Source organism: Peromyscus californicus, unplaced genomic scaffold (genome assembly GCF_007827085.1).
Source record: "Peromyscus californicus insignis strain IS unplaced genomic scaffold, ASM782708v3 Scaffold_22__1_contigs__length_63687245, whole genome shotgun sequence".
Classification (NCBI taxonomy): domain Eukaryota; kingdom Metazoa; phylum Chordata; class Mammalia; order Rodentia; family Cricetidae; genus Peromyscus; species Peromyscus californicus.
This window is the reverse complement of record NW_026294525.1, coordinates 46,315,488-46,341,280: the sequence shown is the minus strand read 5'-3', so window position 1 is coordinate 46,341,280 and position 25,793 is coordinate 46,315,488. Positions and strand designations below refer to the sequence as shown.

Below are 25,793 nucleotides of genomic sequence, written 5' to 3'. Positions count from 1 at the left end.
TTCCTTCCTTCTCCTGTGTTGCATAGCAGTCTCAGATTGTTTATAAGGGTCTTTCAGATGTGGAGATCTAAGACTTGTATGAAATAATTTGTTTGGAAGTAGATTAAAGACAGCCAGAAGAAATGATACATAACCCTTGCCTATTTTTAGTTGTGTTGTAAAAACTTCTTTTGATTATTTTCTTCAAAATCCCTTTTCCCTCCTAGTTATTCAAGACAGGGTATATCTGTGTAACAGCTCTGACTGTCCTAGAACTCACTGTATAGACCAGGCTGGCCTGGAACTCTGAGAGATCCACCTGCCTCTGCCTCCCAAGTGCTGAGATTAAAGGCGTGGGCCACCACCACCTGGCATTCAACATTCTATTTTTAATAGGGTTTTAAAATGTACTGTGCTTAATAAAATTTAGGTTTATTTCATATGTATTTAAAACATCTAAAATTATTATTTTAACCTTCATACTGTGTATTAAAAAACCCTAACGATAAGATGACAATTTCATATGTTTTCAAAATTCATGGTAAAAGTTTTGATTCTAGATATAATAGAGCAATCCAGGGAAATATTTGTTGATGAAGGAGCAAATATTCTGCTTTGAGACATCAAATTTATATTTTATTTTATTTGAGACAAAGTCTTCCTGTGTAGTCATGTTAGGCCTGGAACTCACTATGTGTGGGGTCTTCCCCCACCAGGAACTTAGGTCACTTCTGAAGAGGTGGCCTGGGACTGAGAAAAGGTAAGTGTGCCACTCAGCTCCCCAGTTCCCCAGCCTCCCTCTTACCTGGAGACAATCAGACACAGCAGGGAGTCAAGTCAAGCAAGAACTCTTTATTGATAGGCAGTAAGCCTCTTTTATAGCAAAAACCTCAGAACCCTAGGAGCAGGTGGAAGGAACCAACCAATCATTCTAAAGGTCACCCTATACTCATTTCTTTGTTTACGAGCTGTTTATGCACTGACATCATCTCCTGATCTTTGTATTTAATCTCAGTGCAAACAACTTGGGCTAACTTCCTCTCAGCACCATTTGTATCTTATCTCACTGTTAACAACTTGGGCTCTATTTGTCTAAATTTAAGTTTATTTTATTATGTTTATACCTGCATGTATGTCTGTGTACCACAGGTGTGTGCACCTGCAGAGGTCAGAGGAGAACACTGAATCTCCTTGAACTAGAGTTACAGAGTGTTGTGACCCTTCGTGTGTGCTGTGAATCAACCTAGGTCCTCTGGAAGAGCAGCAAGTGCTCGTAACCACTGACCCATCTCTCCAGCCCAACTAAAAGGATTTTGACAGCAACTTCTAATTGATGATCTCTTTGACCTGATGTGGGGCCAGAAAACAGGAGACCAACTACTAGACAGATCTGTTCTGTCACCAAAGAATTATCACAACTTAACTACAAGATGAGTGATTGTAGTTGGTTGTTTGACTCTCCTGGAGGCTCCCAAATAAATACATGGAGACTTATTCTTTCTTATGAATGCCCAGCCTTAGCTTGACTTGTTTCTAGCCAGCTTTTCTTAAGTTATTCCATCTATCTTTTGCCTCTGGGCTTTTCCCTTTCTCTGTTCTATATACCTTTCTTTACTTTTTACTCCATGACTTGCTGTATAGCTGGGTGGCTGGCCCTTGATGTCCTGTCTCTTTGTCATTTTCTTATTCCTCCCTCTTCTCTCTTTTATGTATTTTGTCTGCCTGCCAGCCCTGCCTGCTCTCTCTCCTGCCTTGCTATTGACTGTTCAGCTCTTTTTAGACAGGCAGAGTAGCACAGTTTCACAGCGGTAAACAAATGTAACATAGAAGTACGCAACACATCTTTGCATCATTAAACTAATATTCCACAGCATAAATGAATGTAACACATCTTCAACTAATATTCCACAACAAGGGATATTTTTGAAGAAAGATTTTGGTCATAAGCAGGATTTAAGAATACAGTCAATTTAAAATGGAGTCATGCCAGATGGTGGTGGCGCACGCCTTTAATCCCAGCACTTGGGAGGCAGAGCCAGGGAGATCTCTGTGAGTTTGAGGCCAGCCTGGTCTACAAAGCAAGATCCAGGACAGGCACCAAAACTATACAGAGAAACCCTGTCTCGAAAAAAAAATGGAGTCATTTTAAGCAAGAGAGAGAGAGAGGAGAGAGAGAGAGAGAGAGAGAGAGAGAGAGAGAGAGAGAGAGAGAGAGAGAGAGAGAACACACTGGGATGCTAGTTACAAGACTTCAACAACCGCAGCCTCTCACAAAGGCCATGTGCCCTTAAATAAAGCACATTTCCATAAGAATATGTGCCCACGTGGTATAATTTTTTCAATTTTGTGTTCTTTGACAGTTTTGGTTCATGCACGCAATAAATTACTGTTCTCACTCTTACTATGCTGCCTCATCCTGTTCCCCACAGTGAAAATTTTCTTCTTCCCAGCAAGTTTGCTTCCTACTTTCATGTCTTTCTTGTGTTGTGACCTACTGAGTTTAAAAAGGGTTACTTGCATGATGGTGCATAGGAAGTTATTTGCTGGAACATGAACAACTTACCAGTGGCTACACTACTGAAGAAAAATGACATCCTTTCCCCAGCCACCATTAGCTGTCAATAGTCCCTGGAGAAGACTGAATCTTACTTTCTCAGCAGCCACTGATTGATTGTAGTTTTTCATCTAGAGTAGAGCCTTGGGAAATTTCTCCTATCCATGCTGGCATGTCATAGTGTTGAGATTTTGTGGGAGCTGCTTCCCTATTACATATAGAAGACGCTATCTTATAGAAGTTGTCCTGAATATCTGACTCTTAAAATTTTTGTACCTACTCTTCTATGATGTTCCGTGAGTTTTGGCTATAGGGTTTGTGTTGTAGATTTGTCAACTAGGGCTGGGTACCCTACAACCCCCAGATTAAAGATGGACATATCCATACAGATACAAAGAGCACATAGAACACTAAATAAAAGGATCAGAAGAGAAACTTTCAGGGCATAGTATAGTTAAAACACTAAATATACAAAAAAAAAAAAAAGAGGGTTTTGAAAGTTGGACAAGAAAAATCACAATCCACATAAAAGAAAAACCCGTTAGAATAACAGCTGATTTTGCAATGGAAATCAAAGCCAAAAGAACTCAGAGCAATCTACTTCAAATTCTAAAACACCACAGATGCCAATACAGACTACTATACTCAGCAAAATTGTCTTCCACAGTTGAAGGACAAAGAAACATTTGCCATGGTATAAATAGACTAAAAGAATTAATGTCCACCAGGCCAGCTCTACAGAGAATACTGGAAGCAGTACTTAGTACTGAAGAGTAGCCAAGAGACTGTCGAAAGAAAGCAAATCAAGCTGTGAGTACTGAAAGGCAAAGTAGTACTGAAAACACAAACAGCAGCAACACCATCCCAACAATCAACACACAATTTCAGTAATAACTTTAAATATGAATGGCCTCCAAAGACACAGGTTAATTGAACGGATTCAGAAATATCCCCCTTTTAATTATGTTTTTATCTGTTTTAAGTGTCTTTTGGTTAAACATTTTTGCCTCTGGACTTATATTCATTTCTTAAAATATCATTTGAATCTTGATTCTGAAATTGACATTGTGTATTTTAACAACTAACCTTGTACATTTTATTGTTCTTAGTATTGAAAGGTACTACTTTTACATGTTCCCCGACACGTGATCAGTTTTTGAATAAGTCTAATGGATGAGAAGAATGTGAATTGTTTCGTGTTTGGGTGGAGTGTTCTCTAGATATCTGTTAAGTACGATTGATCCATGATGTCACTTAGCTCTAATGCTTCTCTATTCACATTTTGCCTAAATGATTTATCTATTGATGAGAAGAGAGTATTGGAGTCATCTACTATGACTGCATTGGTGTCCGTATTAACTTTAAATCTATCAGCATTTGTCTCATGAAACTAGGTGCACCTGTGCTTGTCCATTCTAAGTTTATAATCGTAATGTCCTCTTGATGGATTGATCCTTTAATCAGTCACCTCTTCCTTATCTCTTTTGGCTAGAGTTGGCTGTTACAGAGTTTGTGACCCTTGGGAAACGACCACAGACTGAACTGGAGGGTGGAAGGTCTCAGTTGCTGGACAGACCATGTATCCTGAATAGGTGCCTGCTTGAGCCTAGAGAGATGGTACCAACATGGATATCTGTTCCAGGAGCTTGGCAGCCCTATGGGGTGGTGAGGGTCACAGTATAAGGTCCTGTCCATTGGGCTCAAGCGGCTTAGGAGCTAGCTGTTTGAGGAGTATTCTGTCCCCTGGGGAGAGTGGGGCAGGCTCGGGGCAATTGGGTCTGATGGTGTTGGGGCAGGGAGGCAGTTGTCAGTATCTGAATGAAGAAGGGACCTCAGAAGGGAGAGGTAGGGGTACCTGGCCAGTGGGAGATTTGGGCTGGGAGATGGTGATTGAAGAGGAAGGGCCTTCCATAAAGGAGCTCAAAAGGGCTCAGGCCTGTAGGAGAGCGTGGGGTAGCCTGACAGGTTAAGAGCAATTGGGAGAAGGGAGGGCCAAGATAACCCAAGTTCAGTGGAGAGCTTGGTAAGCTGTTGTTTGATGAGTCCATTGGCCTTCTCAACCTTTCCTGAGGATTGTGGGCAATAGGGAATGTGGAGCTTCTAGAAGATGTTGAGAGCTTCCAACAGGAGCTCTATGACACTGCCAATCCTCGCCGGGTTTGTGTTCTCAAAGCTGGTGCAGAGGCTGATGTATCTGGAAGGCCTCCTGTGAATGGACCTATGAAATACTCAGGTGAGAGTGTGGTGGCCAAGGTGGATGTGGCCCCAAAGCAGCTGAGAATATTGTGACCAAGCAGAGGTGTAGGGCAAACAGATATAACCAGAAAAGAGTGTGAGAAGAATTGCCCTGCAAGAATGCAGGGAAATGTCAGGGTCTTAAGTGGGAAGGGAGGGATTACATCCACCCCATGACAGAAATTGGTGAGGGAACTATAGGACCTGAGTGAGATATCAAAACAGAATAGATAGCTCCTGTGTCCAAAAGAAAGTCAATGGACTTACCCGCTACCTACAGCATCACCCTAGGTTCAGAGAAGCCAATGGGAGTGAGCAGGTCTAGGCCATGTCAGTCCTCTGCCAGGCTTAGGAGTTCCAAGGCCAGCAGAGTCTCAGATTGCCAATGTCGGTGAGGCTGAACCTCCATGGCATGGCATAGAGGATGAGCCCGAATGGAGGCATTCAGATCTCCAGTGTCCAGGCTGTCGGCAGATAGGGCATGGCCTCCTGGGCAGCTGGGGGTCAGGGCAATACCATGACCAGTGACCCTGCTTGCTGCATTTAAGGCAGGCTTCTGGTGGAGTTGACTTGGGATGGAGCCTCGTGGTTGACTTCCCTTGTCCCCCTTGTGGGGGCCCTGGTGGCCTCAGGGCAGCTGCTAAGGCTTGGGCTTGGAGCATAGCCTTCTGTTGCAGCCTTGTCTGTCGGGAAGACTCGGCTGTCTCTTTTTGAGCATTAAAAACTTTAAAAGCCGTTTTCACCAATTCCTTGGTAGGGGAGTTTGGGGACCCTCCTCAGCCTTTTTAATTATTTTTTTTCTAATATCTGGCGCTGACTGAGAAATGAAAAGGTTGGCCAGGACTATGGCTTTGGCTGGGGAGGCTGGGTCAAGGCAAGTATACTGAACCATGGTCTTTTGTGACTTGTTCAGAAAAAAGGCTGTTTTTTTTGTCGGCTAGCTGTGGTATCTCTCGGAGCTTATCAAAATTCACAACTTTGTACAAGACCATTTCCATACCTTGGAGGAGGCAACAAATCATGAGGTCTCTTCTCGGGCGGCCGTTTTGACCTGGTTGGTAATCCCAGTAAACCTCTGTAGCTGGCCCTGCCACATCACCCACAGGGACTGTATTGTCCACTAGGTGGGTTTGGTCTGCATACTGCCTAGCTGCTGCCTGAACTCGTTCCTCAGGTGTAGGTGTAACCGTCTTTTTAAATAGAAACACAGAGCCGATTCAGTGAGGAAAGCCAAGAGGTCAGAGCAATAGCTAAGAGCTGAGATTAAAAACCTTACCCTTCACTGCCGCTGCTGTCCTACCTCTCCGCAAGAGACCTACTTCCTGTGTGTTTGTGCTTTTTATTGACTTTCTATTCTGCCTTCTCATTGGTTGTAAACCCAACTGTTACATGACCTCCTCGTCACTGCCCGTCTGTACAGACCTCCAGGTCTCTATACAAATATACATACAAATAAAATCACATTTCAGTACAATTAAAGTATCACCATACTCAGGAGTGAGGGTGGAGGTCTGAATCACATAAAGATCAGGCCTGGGACAGATAACAGAACTCCTTGATATAAACAGAAGGATTAGCAGAGAAGGAACCCAATTGCTTCTCTATTTGTGAGAGGTCCTGAAGGGAGAAGGGCACGTGGACTTGGAGAATTCTGTTGGCTCCAGCTACCTCTCGGAGAGGGCAGAGGAGGGCAGGAGTCTGGCAAACCTGAGTATGAGAAGAAACTGGGGAACATTTGGGGGTATTAGGCCAGTATGTAAAAGGGAACCAGGGTGTAAGTTGAGGCATTGATAGGGAGGAGCAGTGAGGGAGGGGAGGACAGGAAGGAGGGTAAGGAGGAGGGATTCGGTCTTCCATTTGTGGCCCAGTAGGAGAGGGTTGGGTAGGCAGAGTTTGGGGGAGGTGTGGGAGGGAGCCGTGTCCCTGGCAGCGTGGTCGGAGTGTAATTTTCAGGATCCCAGTTCCCAGGTAGGCGGGAATCTGGAGGTGCCATGACCCTAGCCAACAACACGGTGCTGTGAGATATTGGCCTCTGAGGGAGGGCAGGAACACAGAACTAAAAAACCATGGATGTAGGGCAGTTCTGTCCAATTATCTCCAAGCCTACAAAAATTTTCAAGATCGTGGAGGATGGAAAATTCTAAGGTTGTCTCAGGAAGCCACCTTGAAATCAAGCTATTAGGACAGATGGTATCAGATAGCCCCAGTACGAACAGATTTTCTAAAAGATAGCACAGGGGCATTTGGGGATTAGGCTTTGAGTGGCAAGTGCCCATTTCACAAGTCTGTGCCAGGGACCCAAAGCCTAGCACAATGCATCCACTGTGGTAGGTCTTGGATCAAAAACACGGGAGGGTGTAGGAAATTCTCTTCAATAAAATGTCTTCTGGAGAAGAGGATCCCACGGAATGAAGGCAGCCCTTTGCTCCAGAATGGGTCAGGGGCCTGGCGCAGCTGCATCTTTGGCAGGACACCCCAAAAATCGAAGAGGCCCTGGGCCTCTTAGGCAACGACTTGAAAAGGGCAACTTAGCCAGCCAAAAGCAGATCTTAGTCTGGCAGAGAGCAGGTCGGGGGGAGAGGGGTGCTTTCCCACCATGTGTCCCTGGGCCAGTGGGGAAAAATCAATGCCCCCTCAGATGATAAGGTTTTTTTTTTTTCATCCTGATAAGCCTCTCCACTGACATAGCAATCCAAATCAAACTGAATTAGAAAAGCCCCAGTTTAATGAGTAAAGCACTCCTGAGCGATTCTTCAGTCCCCCAGAGAGGAGACATGGAGGACAGACCAGAAAACCATGTGTTTATTTTCTGGGATGCAGCTTAAATACCCCGTGGGAGTGGTCTTGAGTATCTCTAGAGGAGGAGCCATGTTTAGCGGGCTTTGAAGGGGAGGGTTTGGGGAAAGAGATGGAGAGGGGAGTTGAGGTGAACCTTCCACCAGAACCGTTTGAACTACGTATCCCTTACCATTAATTGCATAAGCTCTTTTCCCATTAGGAGAACCGTCAGTAAAAACCAAAGCAGCATCTTTCACAGGAGTTTCGTCAACACTTTAGGAAAAATAAAAGAATGCATCTGAGCAAACTGTAATAATTGATCAGCAGGATAATGATTATCAATTTGACCCCCCAAAATTAAGCAAAAGCAATTGCCCAAGAATCATTATTTTGAAATAGCCAATCAATTTGTTGTTTAGTAAATGGAACATTTATTACATTTTGTTCCTTTCCAAAATTCCTTCTAGAATCAAGCCTATTCCATTTTCCTGTGGCTGGTGCTTCTCATGGCTACCACCTGGTAAAACTGCTAAGGTCCGCAACCCTCAGTTATTTCCCATGATCCCTTCATGCCTTAAAAGCCACTATCATCTGGGAGACTCTTAAATTGCAAAGTTTACCTGCCAGAGCAAGGTGCATTCTTGTGTATAAAAGCATTGCAGTGTAGTTTTAATATTTTATTAAATAAACATTACTTTTCAATCCTATCTTTTATAAACCTTATTTTTGTGACATGAATTATATAGAAATCTATCCCGATCCAAAATACTTGAGGCTTGTTGCCTCCTTAGCCTAAAAGGAGATACAATGAATAGAGAGCTCATTAGAACTAAGAGAGGTATTCTATAACCTCAGTTCAAGATTATTGACAGCCACGTGGCTGCCCACGTCACAATGAGGTCACCAGCCAAGATGGAGGAAGACTGTGTGGTTGCTGTTTAAGATTAAACAATATTTACAAGCACACATACACACAGTTGGATCCAACTTTCATTCATACAGTACGGAATTAAAGCTAGCTTATATTCACATACATAGAGTTAAACCTAAGTCACATGAGTGTTCACATACACATACATGTATGTATTTCCATTTTTAACATAAACATTTTGCAATGAAGAATCAGCTATTTTTAAAATGAAGAAAGCCAACCAGAATTAACATAACATGGTTAAATCCCAAATATATCTTACAGTTCCCCTTCAAATTCAGCATAGTTCACATACTTAGTTCTCTCTGGCCGTCTATAACTCCCATGTACCTCCAGATCAGGCCTTTCTCTATGTTTGCTCTTCTGGATCAGCCAGACATAGACAAATTCATTTTTTTCCTTTCCTATCATTATTGCAGTTTGTCACCTTCTCCTGCTTTTTAGACAACATGCAAATTTCCATCAAAGTCCATTTTCTTGTGGTTTCTTCCCAGCAGTTTAGAACATCGACTAGGTATAACATTTCAAACAAGAATAGAAACATATAGATATATATATGCATATATCATAACAAAAAACTTATAATTGCATTAATATATAAAAACCTGTATCAATGTGAAACATGTGAGATTAGCAGCAGGTTTTCTTATCTTAACCAATAATAATTGGTAATCAGTTCTCTTAAATGATGACAAGTATTTGTAATCCATTGAACTCAAATGACCACACTCCATGTATTTTTCTTTTCCTGTGGAGGCAAAAGCATATTTTTTCCCAAACATAATATACTTTTGACTTTTATTCTAAAGTAAAAGCTTTTCAAAATATGCAGGCTGGTCATTCAACATCTTTTCTCAATGAGTATCAGGACAAAGAAGGGTTAAAGTGGGAAGCTGCTTGCTAGCAGAAGAGACCTTGATATTATCACAGTGAAGAAGAACTTGTCCTAGGAAGGAAGGGGAGGGGAGACAGTGGGCACAGAGTGTGCCCTTGGCTGCCAGTGTTCCTGAAAAAGACTTTTGTTAACTCCCCTGACTATAATAATTAACAATTAACCCCAGATTCTCTGCTCAGCTTTCACACAGCTTGACAGTTGTAGACAGTAAATTCCCTGCCACTTCGCCCGTAGCTCCTGTCCCTGTCTGCCTGCACCGAGAACATGTACCCTCACCCTCTGAAAGCTGCTGGCTGGCTCCAGGCTTCTCCTGCTGGCCAAGACTGGCTCCACCTGTGCTGCAGGCCTGATAGCAAGACAGAGGGAGGCGGCCCTTGCCGTGCCTCTCTCTCCTTCTCTTCCAGGAAAATGAGGGAGGTTAGTAGACAGAAACAAATAACACTTAGACAACCAAATACCAGTATTTCAGCACTGAGATGATGGCCTCATTTGTGGTTATCGAGTCCCGTCTAACAGATGACTTCTCTTGCAATACGCTAGCCACACCTGGCAGGAGCCACCTGCTTATCCCAGTTCAGTCGGGGGGATCCAGTCCCCTTAAACACATGGAACAAAACAGTAATATAGTAACAGTCAGAACACAGACCAAGACAAAGAGCCCTCACAAGTACATTTACTGTCCTGCGGTGAACAGATCTGAACCGCATAGCCATGTGTTTGATGTACTATTCACAATAATCAAGTTATAGAATCAGTCTATGATGCGTTTTTAATTTGTATTCCAATGAATATTAAAGAGAAAGATCAGATTCCATAAATAGGAATACTCACTGAGATTTATTATGTATATTTATCTAGTCACAATTTTTGCTCCTTCTTATGGAGTTGGTTGTTTTTCTTACTCATTTGAAGAAATTCTTCGTAAAAAAATGAATCTCAGTTTTTTTTTGTATGTATTGCAAATATTTTCTCATGAACTGGGATAAACCTATTCATCTCTCTATGTTTTCAAACTTCAGTAAAAATCCCGTGAGTGAAAGGAGGATTTTGTTGTACCTTCTACCAATTACAGTATCATAGATTGTTTGCATTTTGTTCCAAGTGTACCGTCTCCCTCTCTCCCATCCTTTCCATGTTCATAAGCTCTATACATCTAAGACCCTGAAAGCATCCAGTTCAATGACGTTCATATTAACATGACCAGAAAGTCTTGGCTGAGCTTTATTTTGGTAAGTAGTTTTCTACCATTGATATCCATATTTTGTACTATGCTTGCCTCATAACCTGGATTATTTTACAAATATTTCCTTAGTTTACAGCGTTATGTAAAATGGGACAAGCTCAATGTCAGAAGCTTAAATTACCCCTAGATTGCGTTCTATTCTCTTACCAGGAAAGATTTGTACAATGAACAGAATAAGAATCTCTCCTGCAGTCCAGTTCTGTGTTTATGGGAACCTGAGAATCATTACCTAACAGCAGTGCATGTGGGAAACAAAAGACTGAAAAATGGGCTGAGAGATGAGAGAAGAACAGGCCTCGAACAAAAGCCCAGTATTGTAGAAAGCCAAAGGCAGGTAATATCTACATCAAAGAAGAGGAACAGGGTTGGAAGGATATCACTAAGAAGGCACTGGAAAATAAATTAATATATACAATGATGTTATAAAAACTACTGGAACCTTCACTGGTAGGATCTGTTTTTGGCAATGGTGGGAACAGACTAGGTGCAGTCAACAGGAGGATGGCATCTTAGGGCTACTGTTGCTGTTGACCATGACCAAAGGAACTTGGGAAGGACAGGGTTTATTGGGCTTATACGTCCACATCACTGTTCATCATGGGTGGAAGTCAGGACAGGAACTCAAACAGAGCAGGAACCGGGAGGCAGGATTTGGTGCAGAGACCATGGAGAGGTGCTGCTTGCTAGCTTGCTCTCCATGGCTTGCATAGCCTGCTTTCTTATATAACACAGGACCACCAGTCCAGAGATGGCGTGACTCACAATGGCCTCCCCATAAACCACTAATTAAGAAAATACTTTCTAGCCTGACGTTTTGGAGGCATTTTCTCAATTGAGGTCCCCTCCTTTCAGATAATTCTAGCTTGTGTCAGGTTGACGTAAAACTAGCCAGCACAGATGGTGACTTAGTTTTCTCTCTGTTGCTGTGATAAAATCATGACCCAAAGCAACTTGGGCAGGAAAGAGTTTATTTTATTTTACCACTTATACCCCACCATGAACAAAAGTTGGAATAGGAACTCTAGGCAGGAACCTGGGGCCAGGACCTGAGGCAGAGCCTATGGAAGATTGCTGCTTACTGGCTTACTTGACATGGCTTGCTTAGTGTGCTCTTTTGTACAACCCAGCACAATCTATCCAGGGGTGGCGCTTCCCACGGTGGGCTCAACTCCTTACACTGATCATTAATTAAGAAAATGCCACACAGACTCCTCTAGAGGCAGTTTTGATGAGGCCTCAACCAAGGTTCCCCTTTCACAGATGGCCTATAGTGTGCCAAGTGGACAAAACAGAACAAAACAAAACAAAAAACCAAACCCAACAAAAACAAAAACCAAAATGAAAACAAACAGAAAAATCCATAACCAGGACCAACTGGGATAAAGGAAAGGGTAATAAAGCCCTGAAAAATTGAAACTACCCACTCAGATATTCTTAAAAGGATTTGGTTACCACCATGTTCCAGAATTTATCCAAGCAAGTTTTAGCTGTAGGTATCAAATATAACTTGCTGTTTGCATAATAATCCTCATAATTTAGTAAATATGAAATTTTTCTTCCATATCTCTATAATATTTAACTATAATCTCCTAATGTGTAACGTATTTCACTCTCCTAAGAACATGTGATAAGTTTTTCCTAGTTACCAGCACAATCTTACCCAACGTGTCCTGGTTGAGTTCACTTTACTTTTCCAAGAACACTTGTAATTGGCCAAGAAAAATGTGGCAGGGACTATTTATACCCCAGTAACCATCAGTTCCTGCTTTTCTTAACATTCCATCAGAACTGGTTTTGCTTCTTCCATTGATCTGCAAACTGTGAGTAGAAAGGAATAGATTTAAAGACTACCAAGGCTTTCCCTCTCTTCTGCATAATATATGTATAATTACCTTTTTATGGTCTGGGTATGGTGGTGCTTGACTTCCATCCCAGAACTCTGGATGCAGAAGAAGGTGGATCTCTGTGAGTTGGAGATCAGCCTGGTCTATGCAGTGAGTTCCAGGCCTGCCAGGACTACACGAAGAGACCTTGTCTCAATAGTTTTTTTTCTTATTAATTTTGTTTTCCTCTTTTTCTCGAGGTTCAATGCAAAAATACAAAGGGAACATACGTCAGCTTTTCCATTGAATAATCATTTTTCCTTTTGTCACTAAAAACCTCTGATGTCTACTTCCATAGCGAACCTTCTTCATCCCCTCTTTCCTCTCCTTGTTTTAGAGAATGAAATTTTCTGTCTCTCTCCCATTGTCCCTCTCCTCCTTCTCTCTCTGGCTCCCCTCTCCTCCTCTTTCTCATGAAAGACAGCCCAGGTAGGTCACTGAACACAATAAAGAACAAGTGAAAATTTCATCCCGTGTGCTTACAGCGGCATTCTGACACTCCTCTCCAGGATGGTCAGGATGGAATACATCACGAGCGGCTCTTTAGATGGTATGTGGAAGGTGTTGTGGGTGTTAGGTGAGGTGTGGCAGCGACTCACCTTTGTTTCCTCTGTACTTCAGTAACAGTCTCTGTGAATGGACTCCCCATTGGTCAGTGTTATGTGCTGTGCATTTTCTTCAGCACACTCCGGAGGATAAATCTAAGTTTTCTTTTTCAATACCAGTGTTACCTACCTCCACTGGAATTGTATGTGTCCCTTTAGGCTGACCTTTTTATTTCCAAAACTCTATAGTCAGGGTGCTTGGACTTGAGCTGTCAGTTAGGGAACCTGCAAGGCAAGAGGTTTCCAATCAGGCATTATAAGTCATGGTCTGGTTAAGTGATTATCTACCTGGTAGATGTCTGTAAAGGAATATGTCAGGCATCCTCCACATGAAGGTAATTCCAATACAGCCAATATCATCCATGCACATTGAGGCTAGCCTGGTCTACATACTGAGTTCTGGGCCAGCCTAGACTATGTAGCGAGTGCTTGTCTCACCCAAATCATCCACACACCAAATTAAGTGTTGATTATTGACATGCAATTTAGTCAATGCTTTATTTTTTAGATTTTATCAAATTGAATTTCTTGGGGACAGAATTTTTAAAAATAAACAACTGACATGGGGAAGCATGCTAGTGCTAAGGTACTATCAGAACAGTGAGCATCCTCTGACCACCTTAACCTTCAGCGAGTTCTCTGGCAGATTCAGTGGAGATATATGGCTTGATCAAACATTGACAAGATCAGGTTTGTCTTGAGATTATTTGATTTATATTTTTAGTTCATTTATTATTTAGACTTAAATTGCAGTTCTCATGTTAGATTCTTTGTTTGGAAATTAAAATTATGAAAAGTTTCATAGGAAACCTTGCAACTATAAGTTACTATAACTGTAACTATAAGTTACTGTAATTATAAGTTACTTGCAGAAACACAAATGTTGCCCATTTCTAGAGCCACTAAGTAGATAAGTTGCAGAAGCCTCATTTTGAGGGAGCAGATTATCCAAACCCTACATATACAAAAGATCACCCTGGAGAGTTTCTTACTTTTGTAAGAATTAAAACATGCAGGTTAAAAAAAACCCACAAAATATTCTAGATTATCTGTGTGGACTGTGCCCAATTTTTGGTTATGAAATCCTTTGAGGGTGGCTAGCTGGGCATCCTTGAATAATGTGGTTGACATCTCTGTAGCCCCATTTTCTCATCTGTATATTTAGGATTGTGATAATCCTTCTCACATGGAATTACAGGAAAATGTACTTCACATTTTACTCTTCTATTCCTCGTATTTGATGAGGTGATTTGAAAAATAAAGCATCATTAAAGTATTATGAAATTCAGATAACATAATCTATGAAATTTGTTTTTCACAGTAAATATTTATATACATAAGATATTTAAATGGTGCTTGGCACATACTGACCTCCCAGTAATTATTACTCAGTGCTGTATAATACTTGACACACAAAATGTATTCTATGTATTTACTTCTAGGTGAATAACCATGGACAGTGCAAGTGAATACTTATTTAAATTTAAGGGATATAATTTTGAGAAATGTTTTGTGAACATTGAGCATTTAGAAACAATGGAAGATTTTGAAATTAGAGATGATGATGTCTTCCTAGTCACGTATCCAAAATCTGGTAAGTGCCAGGAGTGGGCATGTGCTTTAATGTCTTGTCTTTGCTTTAGTGTTATGTGGGCAACCATGGCTCCTGTCAACTCACCCACAGCAGCAAACCTACACTTACAAAGCAATTTATAAGCAGACAAAATCTAAATGAAACCCCAATCTGTAGGAGAGAAGGCCACCATTGGAGAGAGAACACAATGTGCACTCTGGTGGGAAGTAGGAATGTTATGATAGTGAGATGTGCCACATAGAGCCAGGAGCAGACACCCGGGGAGCACTGACCTGTTTGGTCTGTTGGACGGGGATGACATAGTATGAAATAATTTCTCCTGAGTGGAAATATGCAAGTGCTTCATCATTTAGGATGAATTTTCCATCATATATCACTTACCTTAAAAGTATTCTACAGGAACTGGGGTCTACTTAATACAATTTAAGAAGCTTTTGCACTCAGCAGCACACACACTCACACACACTTTCTTGAGGTGTGAAGTCCATTAGTACAGAGCAGTGCTGGAGCAGTGGTGTCCTGCTGGGGACAGGAAAATCCTATTTCAGTGGTGACTTCTGAGTCTCCAGGGTCAACACTTGGAGGTCTTGATTTTTGCTTTTACTGTGGTTGATACAATATAAAAAATAAATCTTAAAAAAAAAAGCCAGGTGGTAGTGGCACATGCCTTTAATCCCAGCACTCAGGTGGCAGAGCCAGGTAGATCTTTGTGAGTTCGAGGCTAGGCTGGTCTACAGAGTGAGGTCCAAGACAGGCACCAAAATTACACAGAGAAACCCTGTCTTGAAAAACAAAAAACAAACAAACAAGCAAAATCCATCCTCCTTAAAATTTCACATGCCCTTTTCAAAATTAGTTCATGTGTGGTTGTTGCCAAACACTACAGACAATGGGATTGTAGATGGTTTGTTCATAGAAGTCTTTTCAAGACAGAGGTGATGGCTCATTGTGCAAAGTGCATGTCTTGACCTTGTAAGCCTAAGGACCTGAGATGAGATCACTTAAACTCTTGTAAGCCAGATGTGGTAATGTGTGTCTATAATCTTGACCTTCCAATGGTGAGGTGGGAGACAGAGACAGGAGAATCCCCAGATGTTCATGAACCAGCTGGACTACATACTCAGAAAATGAACATATCTCAACCAAGATGGAAGGCAATTGTACTCTGACCACCACACATGCATGTGCCTGCACTCACATATGAACATATAAATGCATCAATCCTTCTCTCTCACACACTTGCCCACCACATGTGCATCATATACACAATCACCAGATATGCACCACAAACACACACAGGCACATGTACAAGCATGCAAAGATAAAAATACAATTTCAAAATCAATTTCATTGTTCACTTCAAGTGCTACCTTGCTTTCTACTTTTGGAATGTTTACATGTGTCACAGAACTTCAAGACTATGAGAATAACCATCTCATTTTACTGTAGATCCTGGACTCTAGACCTTACTTGTCCAGATCTGAAAAATACGTCATCCTGGTATACACTAGCAAGTTAAACTGCTGCATTTTTACAAATATCTGTGTAGTAAGAGACTGGTCAGAAATAGAGGCTTTAGGTTTTGTTTTGTTTTACAGTTAACAGTACAGCCAACAGCAAGCATGGCTTTCCTTTGAAGGGTCATTTCCCACCAATCTTCACCTGTTCCAGTGCTCTGGAAGCTCTTCTTAGATATTTTTTGTGAGACAAAATAGTTATTTGGAGATTAATTTTATTTTTCCAGTGTATAACCACATCAAGGTTTACAGAAATATTTTAGGAGATTCTTCCTTTTATGGATCTGGAACCAATTTGTGTCTAGATGCACATTTACACACTGCAACCTGAGCTGTACCCTGGCTGTGGTCCATACTGCCAACTGCCAACCTGGCCTCATCATGGCAATGAAAGGAAAGTGTAAACCAAGCGTCTTCATCCTATCACACTCTTGGTTTTGTGCCTTAAATAACCTGGTATTCCCTAGAGAATGACTAGCTGCTCCTGGAGGTCTTGGATGAAGGCTAGAACAATGGTTATGGATGGTAATGAGCCATGCAAGATATCAGACACTTTAGTTGTTATACCTCTGGAGTCTGTGACATCTTCTCAAGAACGGTCATTTCAAAATTGCAGGGACAGTTTGATGGAATTCACCATAATCTCATCCTCAGAATAATGAGAGTGAATGCTCATATCAAAATTTGCACAGGCAAATCATTTTGAATCATTATTAATAAATAAGGTCAAACATTAGTACAATTACATTTGATCACACCCACATTCATTTGAAGTGGAAATAGGGTTGGGTGTTTATAAGTATTTCCCAAAGAGTTTCATTGTTGTTTGTTATCTTACTTGAATGGTTACTAATCCAAGAATCAGTAAGTAAACTGGAAACCTTGACCTCTTCTTTCCCTACAGTGTATTTATTCATGGAAACTTGGACACCTAGGATTGCGCTTAAGAAGCACAAAAAGGAAGGAACTGAATGCATGTCAATTTTGTTAAGCTTTCTGAAATTGTGACAGCAAACTTCTAAGAAAGTCTCAGAGAGGAACAGGACTGCCTGTAACACACAGTGAAAGGGCATCCAATACCCTAGATAATTATATTTATGAAGATCTAGAAGAAATAACTCATAAGGCTCCAAACAGTACAAAGAAGTAATTTTAGCACAGTGTTGTAGCTAGTTTTCCTGCCTGGCCCACAGTCAGGACAAATCTCTCTCACCCACCAGTCCCACAGCCTCTCAGACCCAACCAAGTAAACACAGAGACTTATATTGGTTACAAACTGTATGGCCGTAGCAGGCTTCTTGCTAACTGTTCTTACAACTTAAATTAATCCATTTCTATAAATCTATACCTTGCCACGTGGCTCATGGCTTACCGGCATCTTCACATGCTGTTTCTCATCATGGCGGCTGGCAGTGTCTCTCTGACTCAGCCTTCCACTTCCCAGCTTTATTCTCCTCCTTGTCCCACCTACACTTCCTGCCTAGCCAATGGCCAATCAGTGTTTTATTTATTGACTAATCAGCAACACATTTGCCATACAGAACATCCCACAGCACAGTGTGTACATGTGTGGTATTATAAGAACATACCCATTAATCTACAAATACTAGTTGCCAATTAGAAGTTTGAAATACTACAAAGAGGCTTCTCATGGGACATAGAATACAGAGAAGCTATAGGAATAATTTGAGTAATCACTATCAAGAAATCAGAACAAAATAACTATACAACTAACAAGGGAACTCAGAACCCTTGATTTTATCCTTTCTAATGTTATTGTTAAGTATAGATAAAAATCAAATAAAAGCTATCCTTGTGTGTTAGCATACATGGAATATTTAAAAAAGCATCATCCACTTTAAGATGGATGGTATTACTACGGATAGTTATTACTTAAACCTACCTCAAGATTGAAAACAGGATTGTTATCTATTTTCACAGGTACCATCTGGACTCAGCAGATCCTCAGCTTGATTTATTTTGAGGGCCACTGAAACAGGACTGAAAACGTGCAAACAATGGACAGAGCACCGTTCTTTGAGTACAATATTCACAATTTAGACTATGTCAAAATGCCGTCACCACGCATCTTCACCTCCCACCTTGCATATTACTTAGTACCAAAAGGTCTCAAGAAGAAAAAGGCTAAAGTATGTCATAGAGCTTAGTCACTTTTTGAACAGATAAAATATCTTAAGTGTTGGATAGCAAAGTTATTTCAGTATTTATGCTATGATGATACATCTCTCTGAACATTCTTGATTGTGTCTCCTGGACACCCTTCCACCAGCCTCCGTAGAATCCTCATATGTGAACAGAACAGCAGACTCACAAATACCAGAGCAGTCAGCTTACGGAGGTGGTGTATTATTTCGGAAGTTGTTGCTGGAACCAGCAAAGGATCACTTCTTGTTTTTCCTCCAGTAACTTGACACTAGCTAGTAACTTGGACTTAAATGTTTGCCAGTGTGGCAGTTAACGAACGGCCACTCACAATGGTCTTAAGTTGTCCATCTGTACTCAATAATGAGATGAAACATGTTTGATATTTATTGACCAGGACCCATTATAATTTGGTGAAAAGGTGCTACCACTGGCCCAGCTTTTCATTATTATAACTTTAGTATAATTTTCCTACTGATATGAATTCCATCACTTCTGCATACTAATAGACTTATACTTGTGACCTTTCTCCTGTTTTAGAACTTTGTGGTTTAAATTGGTTAGTAACATTCTTAATTTTAGTATAACCAAACATACTGACTTTTTAAAATATAAATTCATTATTTACTTATTTTCTTTTTTATGTGTTTTTATCATTTAAAGCAGTTTTAAAGTTAAATATAGTTTGAACATATTCTTCCCCTCCCCCAGGTCCTTTCAGATCCTCTCCGCATCCCTATCCACCCAGCTTTAAGTTCTTTCTCAAAACACAAACAAAAGCCTAATACAACAATATCTTATTTAAGAACTATTTCCTTGTTTCAAGACTAGAAATACATTTGTTTTTTTCTAATACTCTTAATAAACTTGATAATTATTTATAATTATAGCAGAGAAAAATGTCTTTTTAAATTACATGTGTATACTGTTAATGCTTGTACCAACATAATAGTTCATTCTTATATTTCCACTTATTTCCAGTGCTATATATAAAATAGCTCAAAAACTCAGTGACTATAAATTGCTATAGCATTAAGCTATATGGAAAATATGTTTACCATATTTATCAACTTTACAAATAATATATTTCTAGGACATGACCTCTGTTCTTGTACATGTGTGAAATATTATGTAAATGGAAGTATTCACATTTTATAACATGAAACAAAAGTTGATAATCAGCTGTATTTTCACAAATATTACCTAGATGAAAATAAAGATTTATTTGGATAAGAACTATTATATAATTGTTCGGAACTAATTAGAATAACCAAGAATTACTAAAGCAACTCAGTGTTTTTTTTTTTCCTGCAGATTCTTTATATTTACAGAAATCCCAAAGATGTTTTGATCTCGTTTTTTCATTTTTCAAACTGGGTGGTTTCCTTAGAAGCTACAGACACCATAGAACATTATCTGGAAAAATTTCTAGATGGAAAAGGTAACTTCGTTTATTCCCTCTCACTAGTTTATAAAGTACAGATGATATTTAAGCCGTCTCAAAGTAGGGAACATATATCTAAGAGATGGAGGGGGCAGTGAACCAACATAATCTGATACACAATAATTACCCTGCTGTTGTTCACACCATTTGAGGGGTGCCAGCTTGCAGCTTTGTATTATTTAGGAAGTACTTTGGCTAGACAACAAGAGGCTTGCCAACATTTTATCCATTCTTTCTAGCTAATGGCATAGGAAGAGTCACACAGCAGAAGTTGAGGGGAGTGTGTGCTCTTAAAGGCACACACTTGTGGGGAAACTGGAATTATTCATGCCACTACTGAGGAAAATTGACTAGTGAAAGAGGCTGTGGGGTGTGGAATCAGGATCTCACACAGTGCTAAAATTATATTGAGGTTCTGCTTCATTGTAGCAAGGAAACACTGTTATTCAGAGAGAGGATACGAGAAATGAAGACACATGACTTCAGAGAGAGGAGAAATATGAACATCCCTTAAGGATAACTTTGAATTCAGACACTTGAACTTACATATGGTTTCTGATCCCCCATGTGGGCGCAGAGAATCACATCTGGGTCCTCATCAAGAGCAGCAGTGCTTTTACCACTGAACAGTCCCTCCAGCCCCTGACCCTAGACTTTCTCAATGTCTGTCTTGCTACATCCCTAAATAGGTAGGTTGGTATGAGCCTTGTGTAATTGTTACACAAAAATAACTCTTTTAAAATAGTCAGGTGGACATCCAGTTGTAGGGGCTTCATTTTTATTTCTGAATAGTCTAAACCAGAAAAGAACAAATAAAGTTTGCTATTCAGTAAGTATAGTGCCTTGACTTTGTTGCTCGGTTGTCTTCCCTTCAGTGGTAGGAAGCTGTTGGTTTGATCACATCAGGGGCTGGTATGAACACAGACATGACTTCAGTATTATGTTCCTGAGCTATGAAGATATGAAGAAGGTAAGATGAGAAAGTTGTTTTGAAAATTATTTCTCATCTCTGAGTTTGAACAACACACTCTCCCTTGGGCTCAGCATTGAAGGAGGCTCCTGAGATCCAGCCTCTCCTTTACTGACTGGTCTGTCCGGAGGCTTTCTTTCCCCAGTGGTCATCTCTTGTGATTCCTTCTAGAGTAGCCACCTGTGTCAATAAGACAACCTTTTGGGTCTAGAATAGACTTATCTTTAAAAGACATTACCAACCCTCTTTAATTATTTGTGTTAGTAGATTCCATGGGGTATTGACATTCATGAACACAGCATGCATTGGTCTTATCCGATCACTCTTACTCCACCCATTGTTTTCCCAGGACTCTTACCAATTCCTAATAATCATAGTTCAACTTTCAGAAAGACCATTACATTTTTTTTTCTCCATAGGAGAGAGATGTGATTTCTATTTCTTTGTATTGGTTGATTTCACTTAATCTGATGTTTTAAGGTTCATCCATTACCAACACAGATTTTCACTTTTCTTTGTTGTAGTTGAATACTAATGGACTAGATATTGTAACTGTAATTCTTGCTTGATAACTGTTCTATTATATGTAACTTTACTATGTTAAAGTTAAAACTTTCCTTCTCGATTAGACAGAAAAGGGGAAATGCTGTGGGATAATGCTTTTGTACACTAGTTTAATAAAACACTGATTGGCCAGTAGCCAAGCAGTAAGTATAGGCAGGACAAGGAGACAAGGAGAATTCTGGGAAGAGGAAAGGCAGAATCAGGAGTCACCAGCCAGACACAGAGGAAGCAAGATGACAAGGCAGAACTGAGAAAAGGTACCAAGCCATGTGGCTAAACATAAATAAGAATTATGGGTTAATTTAAGTGTAAAAGCTAGTCAATTATAAGCCTGAGCTAATGGCCAAGCAGTTATAAATAATATTAAGCCTCTGTGTGATTATTTTATAAAAGGCTGTGGGACTATGGGTGAGAGATTTGTCCTGACCGCAGACCAGACAAGACACAGGAAATCTTCCGACTATACTTTGTGTCTAAATAATACTCTATTTTTGTATTTTTATTCTTTTATGCATTGATTGGCATCTAGGCACATTCCATGCCTTGACTAGGGAGAAGAATACAACAACATTGGACGCCAGTTAGGTTTTGGAATGCTGACTTTATTTTCATTGGAATACAACAAGGAATAGTGTCATTGGGTTATATTGTGGGCCTTTTTTTTTTTTTTTTTTCCCTAGACAGGGTTTCTCTGTGTAGTTTTGGTGCCTGTCCTGGATCACCCTCTGCAGACCAGGCTGCCCTCAAACTCAGAGATCTGCCTGCCTCTGCCTCCCGAGTGCTGGGATTAAAGGTGTGCACCATCACTGCCCCCTTGTGGGCCTATTTTTTTTTTTTGGGGGGGGTTTTCGAGACAGGGTTTCTCTGTGCAGCTTTGCGCCTTTCCTGGAACTCACTTGGTAGTCCAGGCTGGCCTCGAACTCACAGAGATCCGCCTGGCTCTGCCTCCCGAGTGCTGGGATTAAAGGCGTGCGCTGCCGCCGCCGCCGCCGCCGCCGCCGCCACCACCACCACCACCCGGCCTTGTGGGCCTATTTTTAATTGTGTAAGATCTACAGTGTTCTTCATGGTGAATGCTCTTGCACTCAATATCTAATCTGGTACATTATTTTGAGTATCTTGGTTTTGTTTGTTTGTTTCTATGCTGGTAATTGAAACTGGAGTCTCATGCATGCCATAAAAATGTTCTCTTTTTAACCTACATTCTCAGTCAGAGTCTGGGTTTTTGGACAATTTTTAATTTTGTCTCCTTGAATTAATAACCAGAGTTATAGTCAAAGTTTTCAGGTAATCTATGAATCTACTTCTATCTAATGTGCTTTCCATTTCTTCAGGTCCCTTCATAGTCATTGCACAGTGAAGCTATTTGTAGAAGTAAGTTACTAACTATGATGTAGTTATTGTATGGGCCACATAAGTTCCTTTCACATGAAAGAAAGATAAAGAAAGGAAAGCCGGGTGAGCATGCCATGAGGAGCAAGTCAGTAGGGAGCATTCCCCACAATCTACCTCAGTTCCTGCCTTCAGTTCCTGAGTTCTCTTGATGATGGACTGTCACCTCCAAGGTGAAATAATTCCTTTTCTTCCCACATTGTTTTGGTCAGTGTTTTATCACAATAGAAATCAGACAAATATAGATAAAGTGTTCTGTAAATAGTTGTTGTATCGTTTTAATCTGTGATGAAATTTAACTGAGTTTTCTATGTTGATTTTTAATTTGGATGGCCTATTTAGAATTGAAAATGAAGTGTTGAAGTCAGCCACCAATATTTTCTCAGGGTCTATCTGGACTTCTTTTGTCCATTGGTGTTTTTTTTTTTTTTCATAAAAATGGAAGTCACAATTTCATATATAAATTTTAGTATATATATTTTTATCAAACATTTTGTTACAAGTAACAGTAATTTAATGCAGAGCCATTTATAAAAATTATGACAGTTGATTAAAATGATTCATGGAAGTTCCAGAAAAAGAATTTGTGTCACATTCTCTATTTATAGAATGACTATAGCATTTTTGGGTTCCCTGATTTTTTACTAACTTTTGAAATCTGGAAAGTATGAATACTGCAAACTTAACCACTTCTCTCAAGGTTATTTACCTGTTCAGTATCTTTTCAAATAAATTTTGCAATGGGTTTTTCTATTTTTTAATTGAGGTCTTAAGAACTTCATTGAATGCAGATTGTTTTGGATGTTACCTTAAAGTTACTGTTTTGCAATTCTTATATATTAGACAATTGTCTGTTTGTTATCTTGTATTTATTTCAGTAATGGCTGGTCTCACTGCCTTTCTTAACTTTAATGCTAAGATTTTTGGTATGATTGATGCAGTGTTGATGCAGTTTCCTTATTAATATATAAAAATTCACCTGGTATTTGTGTGGTTTTGATTTTGTACACTACACCATTGTAAAACGGCATTGGTATTTGTTAGCATTTTGTGCACTGGAAACCACATGATCTACTTAGTATGCTTCTAGATTACAATCTTCTTTACCTTTTATTGCCCAATTGTTCTGTTCTTTATTTATTACCAGTGTTGTAGTAAAGAGAGGTCGGAATGTTTGAGTGATTCCAGCACCGCCTGAAAGTCGTTATATGTATATCTACTACTAAGATTGATTATATGTGTTTACATGCAGCCTTTTGATTTGAAACACTTTCAACTGCTGTGTGCTGTGATTTACTGAAAGTTTTTTCTATTATCAATTGAAGTAATCATATTAATTTATTTTCCCCTTTGCTTTTGTTCAGCCATCTTTGCTGTCCAGGAGGGAATTTTAGTGTTCATATCACATGGTTGGCTGAAACTCACACCTCCATCATAAAGTCATTAATTTCTCAACCCACAACTTTTTTAGGACCTCAGGAACTCGGTGATTAAAATCTGCAGTTTTCTGGAGAAAAAACTGAGTGAAAAGGATGTGGATGCTGTTGTGAGACAAGCTACATTTCAGAACATGAAATCTGACCCACGAGCAAATTATGATAATATTATAAAAAATGAAATTGGAGAGAGAAACAAAGGCTATTTCTTGCGCAAAGGTGAGAAACACTGGTTTATAGTAATAAAAGTACTAAGACTTCCCCGAATCTCTTCCCTTGGAGCAAAAGTACTGTGCTTCCAATGTGTTTCTCCAGGTAATAAAGGTACTGGGAACCCAGAGAACATAATAAATCTTAATGGACACTGAACTAATAGAGTTTTTCTGGAAATTTAATGGCAATTTAGTAAAAAACATGATAGTTTTACTCATTTAATAAGTGTGGCTTTCCTTCTTTATAGCTCATATGACTCAACTCTTTTAAAGCTTGCCAGTAGTCTTGACCTAGGCAATGGATATTTTAGAGGGAACAATTCTAAATTGGGTGATTTTATTTATTTTGAAAGAAAGTCATGCTACTTGGTCCAGGCTGGATCACAGACACTGTGTAGCTCAGGCTGGCCTAGAACTTGGTTTCCTCCTGCCTCTTGTTTGCAAGTGCTGGGAATAGACTTGAGGCATCGCGTTTGGATTAGTCCAGAAGAATTTTAATTTTACTTCTGTTTATTTCTTTCAGGATATTATAAAACATATCCTACTGTATATCTGGAGTGAAGGAGGTTAAATTACTCCTTCCTCGTGTGCCACTCTCCTTCATTACAGTAATTACAGTTGTGTCTCACCCTGTCTTCTGTGATTCACTTTTGTATCAACAACTGAGATTTTATTTTCATTTTTGAGACATGGCCTCATGCATGTGAGTCAGGCTGGTTTTGAACTTGCTATGTGTAACTGAGGATTACCTCTAACTCCTAGCACTGCCTCTACCTTCCATGTGGTGGGGACACAGGCATGGACAACCATATGCAGGTATTGTGACCTAACTATGTGTCAGCAGCTGTCAAGAAAGAATGGTCTCCCCTAAACTGATACTCTTTAACCTCATAAGTCAAAATTTTAATTTATTATATCATTTAATGTAACATTCCATAACGTAATTTGATGTGTGTTTTGATTATTTTCAATAATTCATCACTTACCATTATAATGATGGACATTGGCTATAAATAATTTTTAAATGTTTTATTGAAATAGTTGTAGATTTTGATAATTTTTCTCTTCTCCCATTTAACATCCTTTACTTCTTATTCTACAACTAGACCAATGCTCATCAAGTCTCATACCAATATTAGTTTGCTGTCCTTCAAATGCAAGGAATACAGTTTGTATAATCACATGTTCTAGCCGAAAATATCATGTACTTGTTTCCATTTTAAACGGCTGTAATGGTGGTTGTAAATGTGGACACTGTAGAATGGTAACAGTGGCAACTGTGTTGCCCTCTGTGACCTTAACATCATTAGTTGAAAGTCTTTGGATTTAATTTTACAATGAAAATTGAGGAATTGACAACTTTGAATCATATGTATGTCACACACACACACACACACA

The 25,793-nt window shown here is 39.9% G+C and overlaps 1 pseudogene; it reads left to right on the top strand.

Annotated features, from left to right (window-relative positions):
• Positions 1-25,793, top strand: part of LOC128118608 (amine sulfotransferase-like) — a 57,616-nt pseudogene that overhangs the window by 13,993 nt on the left and 17,830 nt on the right.